The sequence below is a fragment of the Pelmatolapia mariae genome, linkage group LG16_19 (assembly GCF_036321145.2).
Source record: "Pelmatolapia mariae isolate MD_Pm_ZW linkage group LG16_19, Pm_UMD_F_2, whole genome shotgun sequence".
NCBI lineage: Eukaryota > Metazoa > Chordata > Actinopteri > Cichliformes > Cichlidae > Pelmatolapia > Pelmatolapia mariae.
This window is the reverse complement of record NC_086241.1, coordinates 3877665-3904214: the sequence shown is the minus strand read 5'-3', so window position 1 is coordinate 3904214 and position 26550 is coordinate 3877665. Positions and strand designations below refer to the sequence as shown.

At 41.8% G+C, this 26550-nt stretch overlaps 1 pseudogene; it reads right to left on the bottom strand.

Moving 5' to 3' along the window:
• Window positions 1–452: 452 nt before the first annotated feature.
• Window positions 453–24399, bottom strand: LOC134646397 (lactase/phlorizin hydrolase-like; annotated as a pseudogene).
• Window positions 24400–26550: the final 2151 nt, after the last annotated feature.

Below are 26550 nucleotides of genomic sequence, written 5' to 3'. Positions count from 1 at the left end.
GACCCAAACACAGGACTCCAGAGGTGAAACATGAACAGATCGATTGCTGAGAACTACAAACTAAAAGTACCAAACAATAAACTCTTGGTATGGTAAGTAAGAGGCAAAACATGAAGCACACAGCATGGGGAGAAACATGACGGGAGGACATCAAGACTGACGACATGATGAAGAACATAAATACACAGGATAACAAGAGGATGGGCAACAGGTTTAAACACAGCTGGAGCAAATCTGATTAACCGAACAGGGGAAGCAAAACTGAACATAACACACATGAGTCAAGGTAGCTTCACGCACTTCTTCACGCACCGTGAGACCCAAACAAAGAGAACTTAGCAACAGGAGAGGAAACAAGCAGACAGGAAACACGTGACAGTCTGGGGAGACAAAATGAAACACAAGGAGAGCAACACGGGAACAGGTAAGGGAGATGAAATCCAGAGACACCACTAAGAGGGCGAGGGAGAAAGAGAGAGGGAGACACAGAGGGCGAGAGAGACTAAGGAGCGTGCTAAAGACAGAACACAGAGACGAAGACTATAATAGACAGGACATGACCAATGCAAGTGATGATGGACTTGGAGTACACTGCATTTTGACTGATAATTTAATTTTGTGTCACAGTTAGTTGAAGCTGACTGTGTGGTGTGAGAAGGAGGACCCAAGTGCTGACATGCGAAAAACAAAACTTTATCTTAACAGGAAGCGAGCCGTTTATTTAAGGCTGGTTAATAGTAGAAAACAAAAAGAAAAAAGCGAAACTAAACAATAACCTAAACTGGGAGAACTAAGCCAAAACATAAAAAAAATCTGGAAGATGAACATGAAAACCTGGCATGGAAAAACCTGGAACGTGAAGACTTGGCATGAGCAAATGAAGATCTTCATGGCAGCATGGCAGACAAGGAACAAATGAAACCTCAGAGGCTAAATACACACAAGAGGTAAGAGGGGAAGTGCAAACACATGGGGAAACAGCTGATATGAATGAACATAATGACGACAGTGGAAGTAAAACTAAACACACTGAACATGGAAACACCAGACTCTTCAAAATAAAACAGGAAACATAATGGGATGCAGACATAACATAGGACACGCAGACATGAAACACATGACAGACTAAGACATGCAGATTTACACGCACACTATAACTACACACAGAGGGAAAAGCGGACTGGAGATGAGACATGGACAAAACTAAGCACAAACAGAACATAATGGCTGGGGGGGGACATGATAGATGAAATGGGTCACAAGGGAGAAACATGTAAACAAGAGGAGGAGATGGGAGACAAAGACATCACTGAAACACATGAAGGGCGAGGGAGACTTAAACACAGGGGCGAAGGCACAAGGGGAATCTAATAAACAATGAACTATAACTGGGCAATCTAGGAGCTTCAGATAACTAAATAAACTTAAACATAAACCATCAACATATATGAAAACTCAAAATGCTGGGTCAAACGACCCAGGATCGTGACATTTTGGTTACTTCAAGGTAACATTTTCCATAATCAATATTGAACAATACTTCTCACTGTACAAAAAAGTGAAAAAACAAATCAGAAAATGAATAGCAATCGTTTTAATAGCAATCATGACATAATTCATTGGATTTTTTTCTACAGTGTTTTATTTGAAAAAAAATATGGTTGAGGCTCATCTTACATCCTGTATGATAATGAGTGTTTTTATTACAAAAATTACTTTTTTTATTTTGATTACAGGATGAAATGACACTTTTAATAATCTTGATCAGTTCTCAAGTCTTTGAGTTTAAACAGTGGTCAAGCAAATTATAATGTACAAGGATTTAATAACTGAATAAGCAATGATAAACTTACAATATTAGTTATGGGAACTCTTACACACACTATGTCTGGTGAGCCTAGTAGTTCAAGTATTGTTCAGTATTTAAGGGGCTGCAATCAAATGCTGTTTACAGGAGTCTATACTGCACATCAGCTTATTTACAGTTACAATTTTCACTTCATTTTGATACTGTCCACATGTTCACTTTACATGGCTTTTTTTTTTATCTTAAAGAGGAAAACAGAAACACAAATGACTCCTACTACTGCAACAATCAGTAGAGCAAATGTGGTGTAAAGTCCAGTCCAAACCTTAGCAGATACAGTACCCTGACACTTATTTTCATCAGGTCTCTTTAACAAAAATGATTTGAAGTGCTTTACTCTGCTCTTTGTTTGTGAAACACTGCTCTACGTTGAAGACCACTGAAGTCAAATGTATTGAAGTAAAAAGTTGCAAAGGTTTAAGAGGCCACCGGATTATATGCTAAATAAAATGTTACATTCACATGATAAATTTTGTCATTAGATGAAATGTTTAACTGGGTTCTGTAAAACAGGTATCTGAGCAAATCTTTTATCACTTTACCTCCAGACTCTGGGTTCAGGCACTCATGTCCTGATTCAGGGTCAGGAAATCCGTTGCACTTCATGACTTTGGTTTAAAAGTTAACAGAGTTCTTGGGCACTCGAGGAAGATTAGGGTCTGAGCGATTAACGTAGAACAGGCCAAATCTCTCTATCCCAGCAGCTCACTCTAGGTTGTCCAATAGTGACCACGCTGTGTAACCACGCACATCCACACCATCAAGCAAGTAAGCTGTAAAGGGAAGGAAAAATTATTATTCTTATTATAAAAGAAAGAACAGAATAATTTTTAAGCATCCATATTACACACAAAACATCTGTATTTTTGTTTCCTCTCCAGGACATTCCTGGATTTAGATTTCTTAGAATGAGAAGCTTTGATACCTTTCAACACCTCATTGATGTATTTTTCATAGAAGTAGGTCCTGTGAACATCATTTAGATCAATGGGGCCCCGCTCTGAGACTCCATTCTCAGTGATGATAATTGGTGGATTTCCATATTCATTCTTAATGAAGTTCAGCAATCTCCGGATGCCAAATGGTGCGATCTTTAGCCAGACGGAGCCTGCATCCAGCCAGGTGCGATCAGAAACTACAACTACACCCCTGCAAAGGATAGAATTCCATAAAGTACTCAATAAAAAAAAGAGGTCTAGAAGAAGAAGGTCAAGACGGCATTTGTTTTGCAAATGTTAACTTCTTACATGTCTGCATCAAAGCCTGCAGCATCTCCATGGTCCGCAGGGAATGCCAGGACAGATGTGTAATGGTTCAATCCAAAGAAGTCATGAGTGCCCTTGATTCTCTTAATCTCCTCTGCAGTGAACTCACGCAACCTGGAGAATATTTTACTATAGAGTTACTTAAACGATAACAAAGAAACTTTTAAACATTTAATAATAGCCTTCATAATACCGAGACTGTGGTAGACCAGCAGCTAGACTTCGTTCTCGTATTCTTGTCTTCACAATTTCACTGTAGTCACCATTAAATATGGGATGGGAAAACCAGCCAAGGTAGAACTGCACAAAGAGAAACACAGTAGTCATTTGAAACTAACTGCCGTCAATTTCCTTTTGTCAGATTTGAGAAGAATTGGCATACCTCCATCACACGTCTTGCAGCATCATAGTCCTCCTGCCTATAGGGATTCCTGGGTTCGGACCAGTCAGAGTTGACCGTGATGGAGATTATGCCGTTCTGTTTGGCCCTGTACTTGTCATTGTAGAGATGCCAGGTCTCAGCATGAGCTTTAAGTAGGTTGTGACCAGCAATGTAGGGCAGAGTGTCTGGACCTGAACTGATTCCTGGAGACAAACATGGACACATTTGACACAGAGAAAGAGAGAGCATGCAGCACTAAAGCAATACTTAAAATTACTTAAACCGTACCTGGAGCAAAGCTTCCAAAGCCATATCCATGGTTGGTTATAATGATTGGCTCATTGAAGGTGATCCAAATTTTCACTTTGTCACCAAGACTGTCAAACATGAAGTCAGCATAGTCCCTGAAAAGCTTAACAAAGCTGTCATTCAAAAAAGCCTCCATAATCCTCTATAGCTTGTGGCAGGTCCCAGTGGTACAGAGTAACCTGTAGGGGAAAGGAAAGGAAAGGAAAAATGACTCTTACTGAATTCACTGACTTCCCATGTATCTTTCTAAAATGCAAGGAATTATACATACCTGTGGCTGGATATTTGCAGCATGCAGTGCGTCTTTGGTAGTAGTTGATTCCAGCCTCGTTAATGTTATTACTGGTGCCATCAGGAAGGACTCTCGGCCAGGATAAGGAGAAACGATAATGGCTGTCATGTTTCGGCTGTGTAAAGGCAGGAGAAGGACCCAAACGCAAAACTCACCACACAGGAATTAAACTCAAAAGGCTGCTTTATTGCAGGATGCCACGAAAAATATAAATAAACTAAACTGGGACATGGATAACTAACACACAGGGAAACACAGCCATGAGGGAGACTACGACACTGACAAAGAGAAAACACAGGGCTTAAATACACAGAGGGATAACGAGGGAATTAGACACAGAAGGAGAGCACAGCTGGGAGTAATCAGACTGGACGAGACAAGGGAAGCAAAACTAGAACCACTGACATGAGACACCGACCTTCAAAGTAAAACAGGAAACACTGACTGAACTCTAGACATGTAACTTAACAGCAACTGGGGAGACAGAACATAAGAACCTGAAACATGGTACAAAAAGGTCACAGTGGACACAACATGGAACATAGGGAAGCCATATTACGAAGCCAAAGAACTAAACCGATGATAACCATAACTGAAACAAGAAACCGTACAACAAAGGACTCAAAACATAAACCATAATATACAAACACAAGATCTCTTCAAAATAAAATAGGAAACCTAATGAGACGCAGACATGACAACCAGAACTTGACAACGTAAGACACAGACATGAAACACATGAAGAGCAGGGGAGACTTCACAGGGGTTGGAAGACACAAGGGGAATCTAATAACAAAGAACTAGAAAAAGTCATGAGCTTAATCATATAAACATCCAAATAAACTAAACTCAAAACACTGGGTCATACGACCCAGGACCGTGACAGAGCCCCCCCTTCAAGGGCGGATTCCAGACGCCCCAAGCCGGGAAAACAAAACCAAAAACAACCCACCCAGGGCGGGTGGCGGGGGTCCAGGTCGGAGGGCCAAAACTAAGTCGAAAACAAAATGTCCAATAAAGGCACAGGGGACAGTCCAAAACTCAGGTCAGGAGGCCGACCAGGAGGCCAACGGCTCAGTAGTTCATGACTGAACAGTTCTGGAGGCCGACCGCGGAGCCAGCGGTGGCGACGAAGCAGGTCTGGAGGCCGGCCGTGCGGACGGTAGTGGCGACGATGTAGACGAAGCTGTTCTGGAGGCCGACCGCGGAGCCAGCGGTGGCAACGTGGACAGGCACGAAGACCGTCAGGCGGCTTGGCTGGCGGCCGACGGCGGCGTGGGCACGTACGAAGAAGTCCAGTCAGCGGCCTGGAAGGTGGCTGCTGACGCCAAACCAGGCGTGGACGATGTTTAGCAGCCTGAGCCGGACGTGGACGAGGCGGTGGCTTGGCAACTGCAGGACGAGGCGAGGCTGAGGCTGGACCAGGCGAGGCTGAGGCAGGCGCCGAAGCAGAAGCAGGACCAGGCGAGGCTGAGGCAGGCGCCGAAGCAGAAGCAGGGCCAGGCGAAGCTGAAGCAGGTGCTGAAGCAGGCGCCGAAGCAGAAGCAGGGCCAGGCGAAGCCGAAGCAGGTGCTGAAGCAGGCGCCGAAGCAGAAGCAGGGCCAGGCGAAGCCGAAGCAGGTGCTGAAGCAGGCGCCGAAGCAGAAGCTGGACCAGACGACGGCATAGGCGCTGCAGGCGATTGAGCCGCAGGTGGTGGCTGGACGGGCTCCTCGGGCCCCCCAGCTGACGTGGCATGGGGCTGGACGGGCTCCTCGGGCCCCCCAGCTGACGAGGAAGGTGGCTGGACGGGCTCCTCGGGCCCCCCAGCTGACGAGGAAGGGGGCTGGACGGGCTCCTCGGGCCCCCCAGCTGACGAGGAAGGGGGCTGGACGGGCTCCTCGGGCCCCCCAGCTGACGAGGAAGGGGGCTGGACGGGCTCCTCGGGCCCCCCAGCTGACGAGGAAGGGGGCTGGACGGGCTCCTCGGGCCCCCCAGCTGACGTGGCTTGGGGCTGGACGGGCTCCGCGGGCCCTCCAGCTGGAACAGGCAGCAGCGTGGGAGCTGCGGAGTGCTGAGCAGACTGTTGAGCGGTTGGTTGTGTAGATGATTGGGCTAATGAAAGAGGTATGGGTGACAAAACTAAAGCCTGACCTGGAGGCAAAACTGAAGCCTGACCTGGAGGCAAAACTGAAGCCTGACCTGGAGGCAAAACTGAAGCCTGACCTGGAGGCAAAACTGAAGCCTGACCTGGAGGCAAAACTGAAGCCTGACCTGGAGGCAAAACTGAAGCCTGACCTGGAGGCAAAACTGAAGCCTGACCTGGAGGCAAAACTGAAGCCTGACCTGGAGGCAAAACTGAAGCCTGACCTGGAGGCAAAACTGATGATGGAACACATGACTGAGCTAATAACTGAGCAACAGACTGAACTATGGAAAAAATGAGGGGTTGTAGTGATTGTGGTAGTGGTTGATGACCTAACTCTGAGCCTACAGAACACAAGGACAGGGGCTGGATAGGCTCGCCTGAGCCTTCAGCGGGCACAGGAATGGGTGCAGGCACCCGCCGGACATGAGCCGCTCCCACCCGAGGAGTAGGTACGGGTGCGGAGGTAGGCTGTGTCCTGGCTGGCCTCACCCTGGGAGCCGGGACAGGTGGTGGAGAGCGGAGCTCAGGAGTGGTCACAGGAGTAGGTAGGTTTGCAAAGGCAGTTTCAGAACAAGCTGACTGGTGAGCAGTAAAGTCCAGGGGTGAAGCCACACCCAAAACAGTCACTTGAGGTGCAGGTTGAACTTGGTCTGACTCTAAAACATGGTGAGTGTGTTTGAACATGGCTGGCTGTGGAACACAAAATTCAACTTGACTCATTAGCTCAGTGGCATCAAGTCCAAGTTTTTTAGCCAATTTACCTATGGTAGACGGCACGTTGCTGCCATTTACCTGTACTGGCTGAGACACAGAAAAGGTCATAGGCTGAGAAACTGGTGATACATAGGGAGTCTCAGATACAAGGGCAGGTTTGCTTATGTCCAGGGGAGCTGGTTGAAAAACTAAAGTGTTCATAGGAGCAGCATGACTAACTGTGGATGAAATGGCAGAAGGTTTTGAATCAGAATGTGGTACACAGTCATTTTCACTCACGAAAGTTGTCTGCTCAGCTGCTGTGGAGCGATGGCGGCGTGAACGCCGCTTTCTCCTGGAAGAGGGAGGGGACGAGTCGGCCTGCGAATCCTCCAGCGGACTCAGCTGAAAATCCTCCGGCTCTTCACACAGGAGTGGCTGCTCAGGGCGGACATGCACGGTGGTAACGAGGAAGTCCTGAATGAGTGGGTGTAGCGAGCCGAATAACCAAGGGAGGCCGGAAATCATTCTCTGCAACCGGCGAGCTAACTCCTCTTGGTATTCCTTGAAAGGCAGCGCAAACCACTCTTGACAAAGAAACTCCACCGCGTAAATCATGTCCTCCTGGAGCTCAGCGGAGGGATTGTGAGCTGCTGGGTCCATTGTCTGGTCGTAGTCTTCTGTCATGTTTCGGCTGTGTAAAGGCAGGAGAAGGACCCAAACGCAAAACTCACCACACAGGAATTAAACTCAAAAGGCTGCTTTATTGCAGGATGCCACGAAAAATATAAATAAACTAAACTGGGACATGGATAACTAACACACAGGGAAACACAGCCATGAGGGAGACTACGACACTGACAAAGAGAAAACACAGGGCTTAAATACACAGAGGGATAACGAGGGAATTAGACACAGAAGGAGAGCACAGCTGGGAGTAATCAGACTGGACGAGACAAGGGAAGCAAAACTAGAACCACTGACATGAGACACCGACCTTCAAAGTAAAACAGGAAACACTGACTGAACTCTAGACATGTAACTTAACAGCAACTGGGGAGACAGAACATAAGAACCTGAAACATGGTACAAAAAGGTCACAGTGGACACAACATGGAACATAGGGAAGCCATATTACGAAGCCAAAGAACTAAACCGATGATAACCATAACTGAAACAAGAAACCGTACAACAAAGGACTCAAAACATAAACCATAATATACAAACACAAGATCTCTTCAAAATAAAATAGGAAACCTAATGAGACGCAGACATGACAACCAGAACTTGACAACGTAAGACACAGACATGAAACACATGAAGAGCAGGGGAGACTTCACAGGGGTTGGAAGACACAAGGGGAATCTAATAACAAAGAACTAGAAAAAGTCATGAGCTTAATCATATAAACATCCAAATAAACTAAACTCAAAACACTGGGTCATAAGACCCAGGACCGTGACAATGGCTTACTTTCAGCTGCTTTAATATCGCAACATCCTCTTCTATTTTATTGTAACTGTCACAGGCTATGTCCCCATTGTCATCATTTAATATTTTGGAAGGACTGTGAGTGAACTTGTCCCAGATGCTTAGACCTTTTCCATCAGCCCTCCATCCTCCTTCAATCTGGACACAGACAATGGAAAACAAAAATTTAAGGAGATGAAAACAAGGGAAACATCACAGTATTCAAATCATTCCCCAACTATTGCTTAATTGAGTAAAAGTAAAATTGCAGTACAAGTGTAAGTTACTTGGTAGGCCGATGAAGCAGTACTCCACATGAAATCCTCACGGAAGTGGCCATGAAGCATCTTCTCATCATCTGGCAAGGGGAAACCATTATCCTTTATGATTTTGTAATAGTAATGAGCTGAGTACTTTGGTGTTCTTGGACGATCTGGGTTTGTGAAGTCCACGTGGTGCAGACCAAATAGAAATTTGTACCCGTGCAGCCACTCAAAAGAATCCATAAAAGCTGTTGCTGTGTATCCTTGCAACCGCACACCATCAAGGTCATAGGCTGCAATGTAACCACAAATGCAAACACATACACACAAAATAAATGAACAACCAGTCATGGCAGTCGTGGCAAATTTTAAATATCTTCTGAAATATTCTTATATTACTGCACCTTTGAGAGCCTCATCGATATAGGCCTTGTAAAACATTACTCTTTCAAAGTCATCCCATTCTACTGCTGCTCCATTCTCAGTAATGTAAATCTCTGGATCACCATACTCCTCCTTGATCCAGTTGAGGAGTCTCCTCAAGCCCCAGGCCACAGCTTTTTGGTTAGGAATGGCTGTAGTTGGTGAATCAGGTTCCTCTGCTTCTCTCATGTCTCGGTCCGATTCATAGGAGTAAGGCTGAAGCGCAGCTGTAAAATAGCTCACTACCCTTGTAGTGTAATGATTTACACAGAATACGTCAGCAGTTCCCTTGATGGAGTTCTTTTCTTCTTCAGTAAAGGAAGGAAGTCTTGACTGTGGAAGACCTTGGATTTCACTTTTGTTCCCAACTTGCCACTTCAGTGCATCAGGATAGTCACCATTCTTAAAAATAGGATGTGCAAACCATCCCAGTTGGAACTGCATCACCCGGTCAGTAGTCACCACTTCACGGACTACGTTGACATCAGCAGGTTCAAACCAATCAGCGTTGAGGGCAATGGAGATTAGACCACCCTGGGACTGACGATACTTGTCATCATATGTATGGTAGGCCTTGGCATGAGCTTTAATGAGGTTGTGTGCAACTATGTATGGTCTATATCCTGGGTCTACAACATTTGGTGGCATATTTCCAAGTCCATATCCAGACCATGCAATTGTCTGAGGCTGGTTAATGGTTATCCAGAATTTCACTCTGTCACCAAAAGTAGCAAAGCAGAAGTCGCAATAGTCATTAAAAATGTCAATCATCTCTGCATTTTCCCAGCCAGTGACCTTTTGCAAAGCTTCAGGAAGGTCCCAGTGGTACAGTGTTACCATGGGTTCGATATTGTACGCTATAAGACCATCAATGAGCCTGTTGTAGTAGTCAACGCCTTTCTGGTTGAGGGACTTACGTGTGCCATCAGGAAAGATCCTGGACCAGGACAAAGAGAATCTGTATGACTTCACCCTCAGAGCCCGCAGCATGTAGAGATCTTCATTAAGTCTGTTGTAACTGTCACAGGCTACATTGCCATTTGCTTTATCAGGAATACTGTCAGTTGTCTGCGTGAATGTATCCCATATACTAGGACCTTTGCCATCAGCATTCCAGCCACCTTCAATTTGGTAGGCCGAAGAAGAAATTCCCCAACTGAAGCCTTCAGGAAAAGTGCCATAATGGTACATTTTTCTATCAAAGTTTGACTGTGAAGAGAATTTCTCCCAAACTACCTTTGCCTGAGATGGAACTTCTGAGGGTGGTAAGGCAGCTAAACGTCGAGTTAATGGCCTTTCTGCAGCTTTAAACGTCTTACTTTTTTGTGAACTGAAACCGTTTTGCTCGATAATCTCAGCGTACAAATATGCAGATTGCTTTGGGGTCCTTGGTCTGGATCCCACTTCAAAGTTGACATAGTGAAGACCAAATCTTTGGCTGTAGCCTTGGTTTGCCTCAAATCCATCCATGAGTGACTGCACTGTGAATCGCTGCACATCCACTCCATCTGTGAGTGTTGCTACAAAATGAACACGAAAACAAGATTAGTGTCAGAATTATTTTGACTCTATCTCTAAAAAAAAGTGCCTTCAAATTGGGGAAATCCCCAACACTAACCTTTCAGGGCATCATTGATGTAACTTCTCATATAGTCCATTCTGCTGGTGTCAGTGAGACTGTCAACACTGTAATCTGTTGGCATCCCATTTCCTGTTATGTATATAGGCAATTTGTTAAGCTGCAGGTATTCTGTTGAAATGTAGTTTAGGAGCCTTCTAAGTCCCCAAGGAACAGGATAGATCCAGTCAGAAGCTGTGGAACTCCATGTGGGGTCCACAGTTGCATGGAAGTCACCAACACCCTCAGGACCAGGGGTGCACCCACCATTACTGTTGCTGACCAGCCGAGAAGTATAGTGATTTAAACCAAAAAAGTCAGCAGTACCAAGTATCCTCTGGCTCTCTGTGGGAGTGAAAACTGGGAACTTTGCTGGTACAGAGTCAGGGCATGCTTTTTTCTTGTGTTCCACCTGATCTTTGAGTATTGCAGGATAATCTCCGTCTACAAATATGGGATGTGCAAACCAACCCAGCATAAACTGCAGGTAACGGTCTGCAGCTGCTACATCTTCAGGTTTGGCAGGGTCACTGGGCTCAGCCCAGTCAGAGTTCAAGGCAATGCCCACTTTTCCTCCTTGTGTTTTCCTGTAATTGTCATTATAGACATGCCAGGCCTCGGCATGGGACTTGAGAATATTGTGAGTGACCTGATAATGCAAAATCAAATGTTAAATGCATCAGTGCAATAATTACACTTGTAATAAAGTGATTAATTGTAGTATTCTAATAACATCACTCTCACCTGATAGGAAGATTCCACATAGTCCTTTACTCCTGGGGCATGCACACCAGTACCATACCCGGCATGGCTCACTACCCAGGGACTATTGAATGTGTTCCAGATCTTGACTCTGTCTCCAAACCTGGAGAAGCAGAAGTCTGCATAGTCTTTGAAGGCCTCTACAATGGAGGCATTGGTCCATCCACCATAATTCTGGAGTGCTTGAGGCAGATCCCAGTGGTACAGAGTGACAATGGGTTGTATGCCAGATGCAATGAGAGCATTTATTAGCTGGTCATAGTATTGAGCTCCTTTTTCTGATTGGCTCTGTCGGTACCCTGTGGGGAAAATACGGGCCCAAGAGATGGAAAACTGGTAGGTGTTGACCTGAAGACCTCGCAGAAGGTAGACATCATAATCTACCTTACGGTAACTGTCACAAGCTAGGTCAGCTGTCTGATTGTCAAAGGCCAAGCCCTCATGACCAAACCGGTCCCAAATAGTCTCTCCTTTCCTGCCTTCTGACCAGCCACCTTCAACTTTAAAGGATACGCTGGAGGTGGCCCACTGGGAGCCAGAGGAGAATGATTCCTGAAGGAAAAGATCTCGTTCTGCTGTGGTCTGGGACTTAAATTTATCCCACACAGTCTGATAACTGTTTCTTAACCCTTTCATCCTGGTGTGGTGTGAAATGCCAGGACTTTTGGAAAGAGAAAGAAACATGAAAATCATTAAAAATAAACCTTTAAAACAATTATGAAACAAAAATTAAAATTACAGAATTCCAGTACATATAAGTCAGAAAATGAACTCTTACTTGACCAGACCTTCTTCCATGTCCAGCTTTCCTAACATGTCCTTCATGTCACACCCCACAATATTTAGGCCATTGTCCATCAAGACTGTGTTGTGTTCAAGAAATATGAATTGTTTTAAGACTTACATAAATAAGTGATAATGAAAAATGTATTACTTTTAAAATAAAATTTTATTTAATTAAGTTTAGTTTATTTGTAAATTTGGAATTACTTCTGTTAGGTTATGTAAGGAATTTTATTTTATTACATCTAGAAATAATCCACCTTAATTTTTAATGAAAACCCATTTGCTGTTTCCTTTAGCAAATACTAAGTCTACAGGTGCCTTCTATAACCTCACTGTCCCATAATAAGAAGACCTCACACGATAACACTCCCAAAACCTAGAACTTTATCTTAATGTATTTTGTTCAGTTAACAACACCAGAGGATTTGACCAGATGTTGTGTTCCCATCCCATAATATCTTCAGATAGCTTTTTTTAAAAAAGCAATTTTTTGATAGCATGTAAACTGTATGCAATATTAAGTGATGTTAAATTCACATAAACATTTAACATTAAATGTTAACTATCAAGTTCGCGCTCTTTGCAGTAGAGTATCACTTCCTATTCCTGTTCCAACACACAGTGATGTTTTTGAGTAGCTTATCTGCTTAGCAATTTAATTAAAACCTTTTAGATAACTTCTGTTTTCATAGTATAATCTTAACGTGCTTCATCTGAAGCACACTCTCTGTGTACTCATTCCCTAATGTCATGGTCCCTTTGCCTTCTCGGCTTACTCTGTATGGCTACAAGTGTTTTTTGTTGTGTTGCGTCTCTCTCTCTCCTCCGCTCTACCGGGGCGGAGTCATGACGACTCCAGCCCCTGGCTCTGACACCTGCAAGCAATCACCTCATCACCACGCTCACTTCTTAAGGCGGCTGCTGAGAACGCTTCTTCGCTGGATTATTGTGTAACACTCGTCAGTGTCATTGCAAGTCCGAGCTTTCTCTGAGTTTCATTCGTGCCGCAACTTACCTGTTCTTCCTCCCTGTGCCTGATTTCTCGCCAGCCTGAGGACCGCTGTTTGGTGAGCTAAAAGCCGGAGTCCGAGCTAAACCTGAGCGTCAGTGGAGGATTGTGTACATAGCCCGTGTGTTCCCTTCCCGTGCCTGTGTTTCCCGGAGACCCTCTTCCTGTGACCCCCCCACCTGTATATATCTGCACCTGGTGTCTGTTTGTAAATAAATTGTGAACTTTTGAGACGGTCTGCCTCTGAGTCTGAGTCTCTCCTGAGCCTGACACCTAATTTATAGCCAAAGTATTTACTCACTGTGTCTTTACTATTTCGCTAGCTTAGCTTAGCTCGTAGCCGACTCGCTAGCAGCATGGCCTCTTCACCTGTCCCTCCTGCACTTTCCTGCTCATTGTGTCAGATGTTTAGTTACTCCTCGGCCTCCTTTAGCAGTAGGGATGGGTACCGGTATCCGGTGCCATTATGGCACTGGTTCTAACATAAACGGTAATAACCAGACCTAAAAGCAGCGCACATTTCGGTGCTTTTTTCTAGCCAATCATTTTACCCAATCATTTTACCCTTCCAAGGATAGTAGGCGGGCCCACGTTCTTTTAGAGCAGAGTTACAGATTAAAAATGCCCAAGGCGAAGCGGTCAAAAGTCTGGCTGTACTTCACAGCAAAAGATTCAAACTCAGCAGCCTGCAACAAGTGCTTTAAGGTGATACTGTGCAAAGGAGGTAACACCTCAAATCTGATGAAACACCTGGCGACGCATAGCGTTTTTTTTAAAGCCGAGAAATGCACCGTACCTACTACGGGTGTGGTGCCTGTTATCGGACCCGGCGTTAGCAACATCCCCCAAGAACCCAAAGAGGAGAGTCCTGGCCCCTAGCCCTGCCAGTGTAGCAGAAATGATGATGGATGATGATGGCAGCAGCAGCCATTCTTCTCTGGGTGAGTAGCTTAATGTTGTTCGTGTGTAATTTATGTTGAGTACGCTAACCACGTTATTAAATTAATGCATGTAAGGTAAACTAGCAAACACCATCGTAGTTACATGCGGCTGTCTTGTTGTTTGATGGCAGATACTCCCTTCACCCTGGCCAAAAAGGCTAAAATGACCAAAGAAAAAGTGGAAAACAGCTAAACATGAGAGGTTTTTGGACAAAGTTTGTGTTTTTTCCATTGTTTAAGCACTGCTTCCAGCCAAGAGTGATACCATATATGCCCTATAGCTGCAGAAAAGGCTAACATTGTTATCTTTTTACAAAAAAACAGCTAAACATGAGAGGTTTTTGGACAAAGTTTGTGTTCTCCATTCTTTAAGCACTGGTTCGAGCACCGTTTAAGCACCGGCACCGTTTCAAAAGTACCGGTTTGGCACCGGTATCGGATAAAACCTAAACGATACCCATCCCTATTTAGCAGTAATGATACCTGTAACAAATGTAGCATATTTGCAGCTCTGGAGGCCAGGATTACTGAATTGGAGACTCGGCTTCGCACCCTCGATTCGCCCGTAGCTAGCCAGACCCCTGTAGGCAGTGCAGTCAAAGATAGCATAGGCCCCGCTAGCTGTACTCCGGCAGACCCCAAGCAGCTGGGGAAAGAGGGCTGCTGGGTGACGGTGAGGAGGAAGCATAGTCTTAAACAGAAGCCCCAGGTACATCACCAACCTTTTCATGTGTCTGACTGTTTTTCCCCCCTCGGCGACACACCCGCCGGGGGTCAAACTCTGGTAATTGGTGATTCTGTTCTCAGACATGTGAAGCTAGAGACACCAGCAACTAGTGCTGGGCGATATGGAAAAAATATTTATCACGATATGAATTATTTTATATCACGATAACGATATATATCACGATATACCACCTGACCTGTGGTCATCTGGAAAGTATGCAGTCTGTAAACAGCGAGTGGAGAGGGTGCAGTCTTTGTTTTGAGTTACCGTAAAGCATGTCGCAAATCCGGGTGCACGTAAAGCAGCACCATGTCGCAAAACCACAAGACAGAGTTTCTTTGCGAAAAATATCATTTTTTTATACTTTATTTTCTCTTGCATAAAGTTCAGAGTATGTATAGTGAGAAGACAACACTAATATATTTGCACAGGCTATTTAACCCTTTAAGACCTACCATAGAACCAAGTCCGCCAAGAGCTTATCTTTACATTTTACATGCTGTAGTGCCATTTTTGGGAGCATTTCAAGTTGCTATACATCAATACAACCGTTATAGCCCAAATTTTAATAATATGTTTTGAAATTTTTTTTTTTTTTTTTTTTTTACATATATTTCTAGTTAGAGAAATTTAAGAGGCTTATCCCTCAAAACTGTAAATACAAAAAAGTTGCACAAAATAGTTTACAACCACAAGAAATTTATTTTTAGTGTCTTCATAGTTTTATTTTTGAGATACACAAATTTTTATATACTACAGGAAAAATGAAAATAAATAAATGCAAATTTGCAAAAACACAGCATGTGCATCAAAATAAACTATTTACAACAGTGTAATTTGACTTCTAAGCATCCCAGAAACGATACCGAAAAGCATAAAGTCAAACATGACTTTTAAAAAACCAACATAGGCTTTGAAGCTTAAAAAACTACATTTTTCGCGAAAAATGTAGTTAGGTAATGGCGGACATGCGATAGTTCGCGCTGACTTATATTCCAGCATAGGAAGTGTTATGAAAAGCTGATCAGATCGGCAAAGCCTGTTTCTGGAATATTGTTTTTGTTACTGCAAGTCTGGAATATTATGTTTTTGTTGCTGGAAGTGCTTTTTATGCAATTTTTGCAAAACTATATGTGGAAGAAAACCGTGACCTAGGACAAGCTAATGGAATAAGATGTAAGTACAACTCCTACGGTTTCATATGCAAAAAAAAACATTATTGCGCTACCTTACGTGGTTACAGTTCTACAGGGCTTTAAAAATAGTTAGGGAAAACGGAGTGTACCTGCTGTAAAGGGTTAATGATATATTTTTTGTAATAATTTGTAAAATTCGGGTTAGAAACGATAGAAACGATAGAAGACAAATGGCACGATAGACACTTTTCTATCGTCCACACGATATATATCGTCATATCGCCCAGCACTACCAGCAACCATAGTTAATTGTCTTCCAGGGGCCAGTGCAGGTGAAATTGAGGGAAACTGAAAACTGCTGGCTAAGGGTAAACGTAAATTCAGTAAAATCATAATTGATGTTGGCAGTAATGACACCCGGTTATGCCAATCGGAGGTCACTAAAATCAATATTGAATCGGTGTGTAACTTTCCCAAAACAATGTCGGACTCTGTAGTTTTCTCTGGTCCCCTCCCCAGTCAGACCAGGAGTGACATGTTTAGCCGCATGTTCTCCTTAAATTGCTGGCTGTCTGAGTGGTGTCCAAAAAACGATGTGGGCTTCATAGATAATTGGGGAACTTTCTGGAGAAAACCTGGTCTTGTTAGGAGAGACGACATCCATCCCACTTTGGATGGAGCAGCTCTCATTTCTAGAAATATGGACAAATTTATTAAACCTCCCAAAATATGACTAGACCAGATTTGGGACCAGGAAGCAGAGTTGCAGTCTTACACGCCTCTCTGCAGCTTCTCTCCTCCTGTTACCCCCCCCCAAAAAAAAAAAAACCCCATCTCCATCGAGACTGTGTCAGCTCCCAAACAGACAAAAAACAAACTAAAAACCAGCAAAAAACGCCTTAACATAAAAAATCACAAAGAAAGAACAATACAGTCTCCACATCTGAACCAAAGAGTAAAACAGTGAAATGTGGATTATTAAACATTAGGTCTCTCTCCTCCAAGTCTCTGTTGGTACATGACTTAATAATTGATCAACAAATTGACTTACTCTGCCTTACAGAAACCTGGTTGCAGCAGGATGATTATGTTAGTTTAAATGAATCAACACTAGAGTCACTCTAACTACCAGAAATCTCGAAGCACAGGCCGAGGGGGCGGTGTGGCAGCAATTTTTCACACCAGCCTATTAATCAATGAAAGCCCAAGACAGACTTTTAATTCATTTGAAAGCCTGATGCTTAGCCTTGTCCACCCCAGCTGTAAAACTCAGAAACCAGTCTTATTTGTTATCATCTATCGTCCACCTGGGCCTTACACAGAGTTTCTCTCTGATTTCTCAGACTTTTTATCTGATTTAGAGCTCAGGTCAGATAAAATAATTATTGTGGGTGATTTTAACATTCATGTAGATGCTAAAAATGACAGCCTCAACATGGCATTTAATCTGTTATTAGACTCAATTGGCTTCTCTCAAAATGTAAAAGAACCCACCCACCACTTTAATCACACTCTAGGTCTTGTTTTAACTTATGGAAACTGAGGATTTAATAGTATTTCCTGAAAACCCTTTCCTGTCTGATCACTTCCTAATAACATTTACATTTACAATAATTGATTACCAGTGTTGGGTGTAATGCGTTACTAAGTAACGCGTTACTGTAATTAAATTACTTTTCCACTGAAAAAGTAGAGTAACTAATTACTGTTCATTTTTAGGTATTTTAATTACAGTTACTTACAATGTACTTGCGTTACACTGTAAAATAATTAAACTCGCTGAATATCATTATTTAATTTCAATAATTTATCTTCTAAACGTAGAAGTAAACTCTGCCGCTTTAACATCGCTGTAGTGCAGCTGCACGTCATTTCACGCCAGTTTGCTGCATAGTCGTATTCTAAAGCGGAAGATGTCGGGCTCGGCTGAAGCGTGTGGCTGTTTTATGAAATGGACATATTCCCGTCTCTTCACTTTTCTGAAACAAGCAGACAAGAACATTACAGTAATATGTAAGCTATGTCCTGGGGAGAAAAAACTATCGGCTGCTGTTAATAGCAGGAGTAATCTACTGAAGCACCTGACACGAGAGCATAGACGAACACTTCTGAGTGATCCTTGTTCATCATCCATGGATAACACCGCGGCAACTCCTGCTAAGCAGGCAAAACTTGATTTTACTTCAGCAGCACAGAAAGCATCTGAAGGTAAGTTTAAAAAAATTATTGCAGGCTACATTGTGGAAGACATGCTACCGCTGCATACTGTAGAGTCTCCGTCTTTAAAAAAATTATTTATTATTTAAAGAGTTTAATTTCTATTGTTTGTCCACTCAGGATTTGTAGGGATTTTAAGAAGTATTTAGTTTAATTACTTATTTAGTAATTAAGTTACTTTTCTGACACAGTAATTAGATAAGTATTTTAAATACAATATTGACTAAGTAATTAGTAATTAATTACTTTTTTAAAGCAACTTACCCAACACTGTTGATTACACAGCAGTGGGGAGCAGACTTAATCGCAGTGGATGTCTTTCTGAAAGTGCTGTAATAAGTTTAAGAATATAATCCACCCACAGAGGTCGGTCATCTTGTTAATAATTTTACCTTCTCACTACCTATGACTCTGGATACTGTAGCTCCTGTGAAAACTAAGGCCTCAAATCAGAAGTACCTGACTCCGTGGTATAATTCTCAAACACGTAGCCTAAAGCAGATAACTCATAAGCTGGAGAGGAAATAGCGTGTCACAAATTTATCAGATCATCATTTAGCCTGGAGAAATAGTTTGTTGCTTTATAAGAAAGCCAGAACATCTTACTATTCGTCACTGATTGAAGAAAATAAGAACAACCCCAGGTTTCTCTTCAGCACTGTAGCCAGGCTGACAAAAAGTCAGAGCACCGTTGAGCCAACCATTCCTTTAGCGTTAACTAGTAATGAATTCTTGACCTTCTTCACAAATAAAATTTTAACCATTAGAGAAAAAATTACCTATAACCATCTCACAGATGTAATGTTATCTACAGCTACTTTCAGTACCATTGATATTCATTTAGACTCTTTTTCTCCAATTGATCTTTCTGAGTTAACTTCAATAATTACTTCCTCCAAACCATCAACGTGTCTTTTAGACCCCATTCCTACAAAACTGCTCAAAGAAGTCCTGCCATTAATTAATTCTTCAATCTTAAATATGATCAACCTATCTCTAATAATCGGCTATGTACCACAGGCCTTCAAGCTGGCTGTAGTTAAACCTTTACTCAAAAAGCCATCTCTAGACCCAGCAGTCTTAGCTAATTATAGGCCAATCTCCAACCTTCCTTTCATATCAAACATCCTTGAAAGAGTAGTTGTCAAACAGCTAACAGATCATCTGCAGAGGAATGGCTTATTTGAAGAGTTTCAGTCAGGTTTCAGAGCTCATCACAGCACAGAAACAGCTTTAGTGAAGGTTACAAATGATCTTCTTATGGCCTCTGACAGTGGACTCATCTCTGTGCTTGTCCTGCTAGACCTCAGTGCAGCATTCGATACTGTTGATCATAATATCCTATTAGAGTGATTAGAACATGCTGTAGGTATTACAGGTACTGTGCTGCAGTGGTTTGTATCATATCTATCTAATAGACTCCAATTTGTGTAAATGGAGAGTCTTCTTCACACACTGAGATTAATTATGGTGTTGAATGAATGAATTGAAGGGAAGTTATGAACTGTTTCTGAGAGACAAATAACACCAGGATCCTTTTCTAAGTAGCTGACAGCTGGTAGCTGTGCATGGGTGGGTCTAGCAAAGTTTTGCCAGGGGGCCAGGTAGGGCACAAAGAAATACTTTTCTTTCTTATTCTCATCTAAAATGTCTAGCTTTTAATAAATACTTATCCGAATCTTACAACCAAAGTTTTTATCTGATGTCAAATGTATAGAAATCATACATATACCAACAAGACAGTGTACATCACTGTCACAACAGCGTTAATTTTCATTCAAAGGCTTTATGGCTTTTCCTATAATACCTGGTGGGCCGGTCTCTAGTCAAAATGCCCGGGTTGATTTTTTGTCCCAGTCCAGCCCTGGGCACGACACGCAGTGAATTAATCTGAGAAGGTGCATTAAAAAATAAATGGCCAGGCCAGCGGTGCACATCGCAAATTAGTTCGAATAGACACATTAGTTCTGCTGCTTCTTAATGACAGTATCTTAGCTAACAACCCCAACTACCAGATTCAACTTGTAATTGGCTAAAAATAACTTTAGCCAATGAGAGCGACGTTGCTAGATGGCATTTTTTTCAAGTGATGTTGAAATTTCCACATTCCAACACTTCAAATGCTTCAGGAGCTGTCCGTTCAGCGCAGCATCAGCACCATGGAAATACACAGATACATCCGTAGACTCAAGACAGAACTCACAATGTGTTTTCGGGACTTTCAGCTGTATGGACCAATGTTTTCTTTTCTGATCAAACCAGAAAGCTTTAATGAGCAGCTGGGTTTGTCTCGCATTAACTGGCTGGACACAGAGGACATCGAAATGCAGCTGATTGAACTGAAAAGCTTGACTCTGTGGGGGTCAAAGTTTGCAGAACTACAAACGCAGCTGGAATCCATAGCTGTGCGTGTTCATGGAGCTTGCATTTTAAGCTGCTGGACATCACTACCTGACAAGGTTAACTATCTTCAGAACATTGCAGAGGCCTTATTGACAGTGTTTGGCTCTACATATCTGTGTGAGCAGATTTTCTCTCAGGTAGCCGTCTGAACGCTGGACACTCGGAGACCTGTGTCTCTGAGTGGGAGCCCAGAGATCACATTAACATGTGTATCTCTGTATTAACAAACATGCCATATTGGCCCAGTTTATTTTTCTTATCATTGTTGTGAGGAGACCATAAATAGCATTTGCATTTTCTGTTGTACAGTTCATTTGCTGTTATGGATAAAAAGTGTCTTTTTTTGTTTTAAAATAGCTGATAACTATTCGCTGATAGCTGACAACATCTGCGAACAAATATAATTCTATAAAGTTGGTCTATATAGTGTGTAACTGTTGACATAGAGCATTATTAAATTTATTGCTAATGCAATTATATGGCACATTGACTTCTGAGGAAATTTTAGATGGCACTCATCATCAGAAAGGTTGCCGACCCCTGTCATAGGGGATTATTTGATTGTTGGGTTTTTCTCTGTATGTAATATTGTAGGGTCTACCTTACAATATAAAGCGCCTTGAGGCAACTGTTGTTGTGATTTGGCGCTATATAAATAAAATTGAAAATTGAATTGAATTGAAAGTATACATATTTATTTGGTGTTCTGGGTAACTAGCTTATTAGGCACCATGAGTATGTATTTAATGTAGACAAAAACATGAATCTCTGCTAAGACATTTACCTGAAAGTCGTATTGTTTCTTTTACATATACAGCTGCACATTCACAAAATGAGGTATTGTTCTTGTGTCTGTTATGGGAAATCAATTTTAATTAATTATTAATATCTTACATTTGGAAAGTCAAAAAGCTGTAATGACATTTACCATTTAGGAAATCTCCAAGAAGCTTGTAATCATTGGGAGAACAATCATGAGCACTTATCTTGTAAATCAGGATAGGCATGTTCCCGCTCAAAATGAAACATATGTAGCTTTGCTGTATCAACAAAATGTTAAATGCAACAGCGCTATACAAATACAAGCCATTTACCATTTACCATTAAAAAAAACCCATCTTATTATGGTTACTGTACCTGCAAGTTCCTCAGCTCATTATAAAACTCTGAAGAGATGGCACAGTTGTAGTCAATGTGCACTGACAAGAAATCCATCTGTTCAAAACAGGAGATACACAACATGTTGTCATACGTCATTCTGAGACATAATGAGAAGAGACTTAATGTGAAATGTATTATAGTAAACCTTTCCTGCAAAAACAGGAACGGTCATGGGGAAAAAAGGAAATTTTGGGACAGACTTTTTGAACCATTATTTCATCATTTTTCAGACATTTTAAGCTGATTAAGGCGACTTACTAAGACTTGACTTGATTAAGGTGACCATTTCCATCCTTTAAATAAACAAAAAAACAGAGATTAGATTAGATAGAACTTTATTAATCCCTCAGGTGGGTTCCTCCTGGAAAATTCAGTAATTCAGTAATCAATCATATTGGAGACAAAAAAAGTATATAATTATATGACCAATTGAAATCCATACAACATTTCAGATTTGGTGACAATCATTCCAATTTCCTTTGGGAATGATTAACCTCAGGTATGTTAGTGCTGCTGTTCTTATTACTGTTAAGAGTGTGTGGTGTAGAGTCGCTGGATGCCTTCAACAAATCCAAAATTAAAATAAATAAAATAAATTGGATCAAATAATTATTTAAATGGTTTGAAATAATTTTTATAACAAGGAAAAACCCTCTACAAGAGGCAAATATAGATTTCACAACAGCCAATTAATGTGCAATTTATGCACATTTTTGGCTCTAAATGGCATACAGTTTTAATTTTCAGTTTTAAAAAGGAAATAATGTTTTGTCATCAAAATATTTTGAGATTTCATTGTTTTACCACAGTAAAAATGGCCTCTGGGAGACATGAAAGCTTTTTAATATGGTCACTGATTAATTTATGTGACCACATAACTATATGTTATCATATAGTGTCATTATCGATGAGTGGTAAAGATCATGTGAGCGGCCATCAATGGGGGCGTTCAGTGGAATAGTGATCTTAAGCAGATGGTGAATCCAGTAAAAAGCTGAATTTGAGCATTGTAATATTTTGGAGAGATTTAAAAACAAGCTTTAAATGCAAAAAAATCATTAAATATCTTGCAACCAAAGAAAATTTGCATCATTACTTACATGATTAAACTTCAGCAAGAAGTAGTCCATTACTGGCAGAAATTAACAAAACCTGTTTCCTCTGAAGGTCGCTTCTGAGGCCATGGAAGGATTTTGTTACTGATATATTTATTGAATAAATGACTGGAGCTTGTTATAAATACAAAATATTTCATTTTGATTATGGAAAAAATGATAAAAATTAACTGCTTAATGACTATTTTTATTTATTTATGATTTTGAGGATGGGAGTCTCCCAGTTGAATGTTTAGAAGAGTTTGCCAACCACATGACCACATGCACATGTTTCAAATTGCTAGCTGTTAAATTACAGAAAGGCATTGTTAAACTTTAACTAAACATTTTTTTCATGGTCGTGCCGATGATCTAAATAATATCAAATACAGAAAATATTATTAGGATCCTAAATAAAAACCATGAAAGGGGGTGCAATTCTGACAATACATATATTAGTTTTTAAAAGATATGTATAAAGAAAAGGAAAGAAAAAACTTACACTTGTTGAAGCTTTAATGTGGGAGAGAGAAGCCACATCTTTAGTTCTCAGTCCCAGTGACAGACGTCTGCCTGTAAATATGCAAGCATGAAAGGCTCTTTTACTATTGGGAACAGCTGAACATGTGCTGAAGGATTTTATCAACCTCAGTTGGTTATAAAATATGATCTATTTTTACAGGTGATTTCTCAAGACTCTTACTTATAAACAATACTTTAAGTGAACTCAAGCCTCAGAGAAATAAGAAAAGTATTTACAAGAGAATAATTCTGAAAGCATAAATTTAGTGACGTCACTTTTGTCTTTAATCTTCACTTTTTCCTGTTAATTTGACTCACCCTTGTCAGGAAAGTGTTGATGGTACATCTGGTAAATGTTCTTGTTGAGTTGAAGGATGTTCTGCAGAAAACTGGGAGCATGTGCAGGCTGCCCGTCCTGCCAAACATCATCCAGTGTCACCCATGAGTGTGCAAGTGGTGCAAACTCTTGGAAGGCAAACTCTGCATACTGCTGAAACATCTGTGCCAGCTCCTGGCTCTCCCAGCCTCCATACCTTGATTGCAGAGACTCTGGAACTGTCCATCCATGAAGGATGACCAGAGGCTGAAGACCTGCTTCCAGCAGCTGTTTCAGCAGGGTCTGGTAACATCTAACCACAGCCTGCTGGGGCTGGCTGGGGTGGCCGGTAGGAAGAAGTTGAGCCCATGACAGCGGTACTTTGAAGTGGGTCACCCCTCTGCTCTGCAGGTACTCAAAGTACTGCTTAGAGCCAGGAGGAACGGGATGACTGCAGTCAAAGGCATCATTTGTGCTTCTGTCTGAGCTTCTGACCACCTGCTTTGTCAGAGGCCCTGCAAGAAGCATGAAGTCCTCCCTTCCATTCACCTCACTGCTCTGACAACTACAGAGACAAAAAATGTACAGACAAAAGACCCACAACAACTTCTTCATTGTGGCTCAAAAACAGAACAACTGATATTTTTCGAGTGTAGCCGAGCTATTTAACAGCAATATTTTTCCTTTTTATTACTTTGTTACACAATTGTTATTGGCACCGCATCTAGTAATCACAAGTGTTTTATTGTAGCTTTGAGATATAGCCAGGTAGACTCTGGACTCTAGAGATAACAACTTCCCCATCTTCTGTTCTTGAGCTTTGATATACTTTTTATTGGAGTAAAAATACATCTTAGTCATTAATTTTACTACTCCTATCCTAGGTGCTTAACTTTAGTCTTTTAACTCTTTTATTTACTTCTGACTCTTATTGGTTTGTTTTATTAACATCTTACTGTGTTGTGTTGCAAAGGCTTTGTAAAGATGTGAAGTATTTTTATGTGCAACAAGGTATCAAAAAGTTTTATTTTCTCTGAGTTTAGTTTTTAACATGTATTTATTTACTTTTATTAATAGTAATCATGTAGAATTCATATATAAATTCCCCACTTGCCCTGCGGGTGGTCATTACCCTTCAGGCTTGAGTCCTCTGCCAAATGGCCACAACTATACATGTGCTTTGTGAATACCTCAGTCAGCAGAAATCTAATAAGTATGAGGAGTAAGAAGAGGAACCATCTTGGGAGGACAGGTTTCTGCATGGTATGTACCACTGTCAGATAGAAGAAGTGACTGATATCAAGAAATCATACCAGTGGCTGGACAAAGCTGAACTGAAAGAGAGCACAGACGAATTAATCATGGCAGCACAGAAACAAAGGCCTAAGCATAAGATCAGTAGAGGCTACGGTCTACCACACCAGGCAAGACGCCAGGTGCAAGACCCCAGGGGCAGGCTGTGTAAAGATGACCCTGAGACAATCCAGCATGTAACAGCAGGGTGCAAGAGTCAGAGCATATGTGGAATGCCATAACCAAGGGGCCAACATTGTAAACAGCAACATCTATACCGAGTATGGCCTGGTAGACTTGTAGTCAAGTCCGCCTAAACCAAGACAATACCAAGACCAGAGGGTATCAGAACCAAGACAAGACTAAGACCAAGACAGGCCAAGTCAAGACCAAGACAAAGTCGAGACCAAGACCAAGACCGAGACTGAGACAAAAAAGTCTTTAAACTGCAGCCAGATGCTGCTTCGTTTACGGGTGTCAGGCATATTTAAGTGTTTTTGCGATGCACTCGCACAGCCCTCCTCACCGCTGTTTACTGTCTCACTCACTTACTGAGAGGACAGACGCATGCTCCACTTGACTGTCCCGTCTCTCACCCTCTCTGTTTTTCACATAATGATATTATCCTATATCCTCGCATGTGATTGGCCACAATATGGAGGGATGGGAGCATAGCTGAGCCACTGTGTGAGAGCTGAGCAGCGAAAGGAAATTAAGTGAGGAGCCGGCTCTCGCTCAATGGGAGTCGACTTTTCTGATTCACTGCAAAGCACTCTCTAAGCACGGCTCTTAGAGCTGATACTTTTGCGCATGACACATTATCAAACGTTACGTTGTATGTCATGGATACTGTTGACTCCAAATCTCCCGACCACTATGTCGATCTGAGACAGCAAGACCGAGACAGCGAGACCAAGACAAGACTGAGGGATCCGAGACCAAGACAAGACCAAGACCAAAGTCTGTCGAGACCAAGACAAGACCAAGACCACATAAAAGTGGTCTCAAGACCGGTCTCGAGACATCCAACTCTATGGCCTGGAAGTCCTGACGTCAAAATGGGTGGTTGAGATCACAATATTATAAACCATTATCAACCTGTTGATGATCAATATTTCATATATATAATAATATAATTAATAAAATGTGATGGTAGTTAAATGAAAAAAATACAAAGGAACAGTATCCCATACTCTCAATAAGAAGCACTCAGAGAGTGCATGAAGGCAACTCACTCTCCAGCGAGTAAAGAGTACTTTTAAAGAAATGGTATTGGAGTTTGTGTGTTTATTTTGTTTTCTTTGTTCTTTTAAATTAGGTTTTTAGTGCAATAAAAATCAGGTAAGAATAGCGTGACAGATGATAACTTTGATTACACCAACATTATGTGGGAGAGGGTAAAGAGTAATAGGCATTGATTTGTAAATAACTTACCATGAATACATTTTGCTTTATATATATGACGCATTTTGA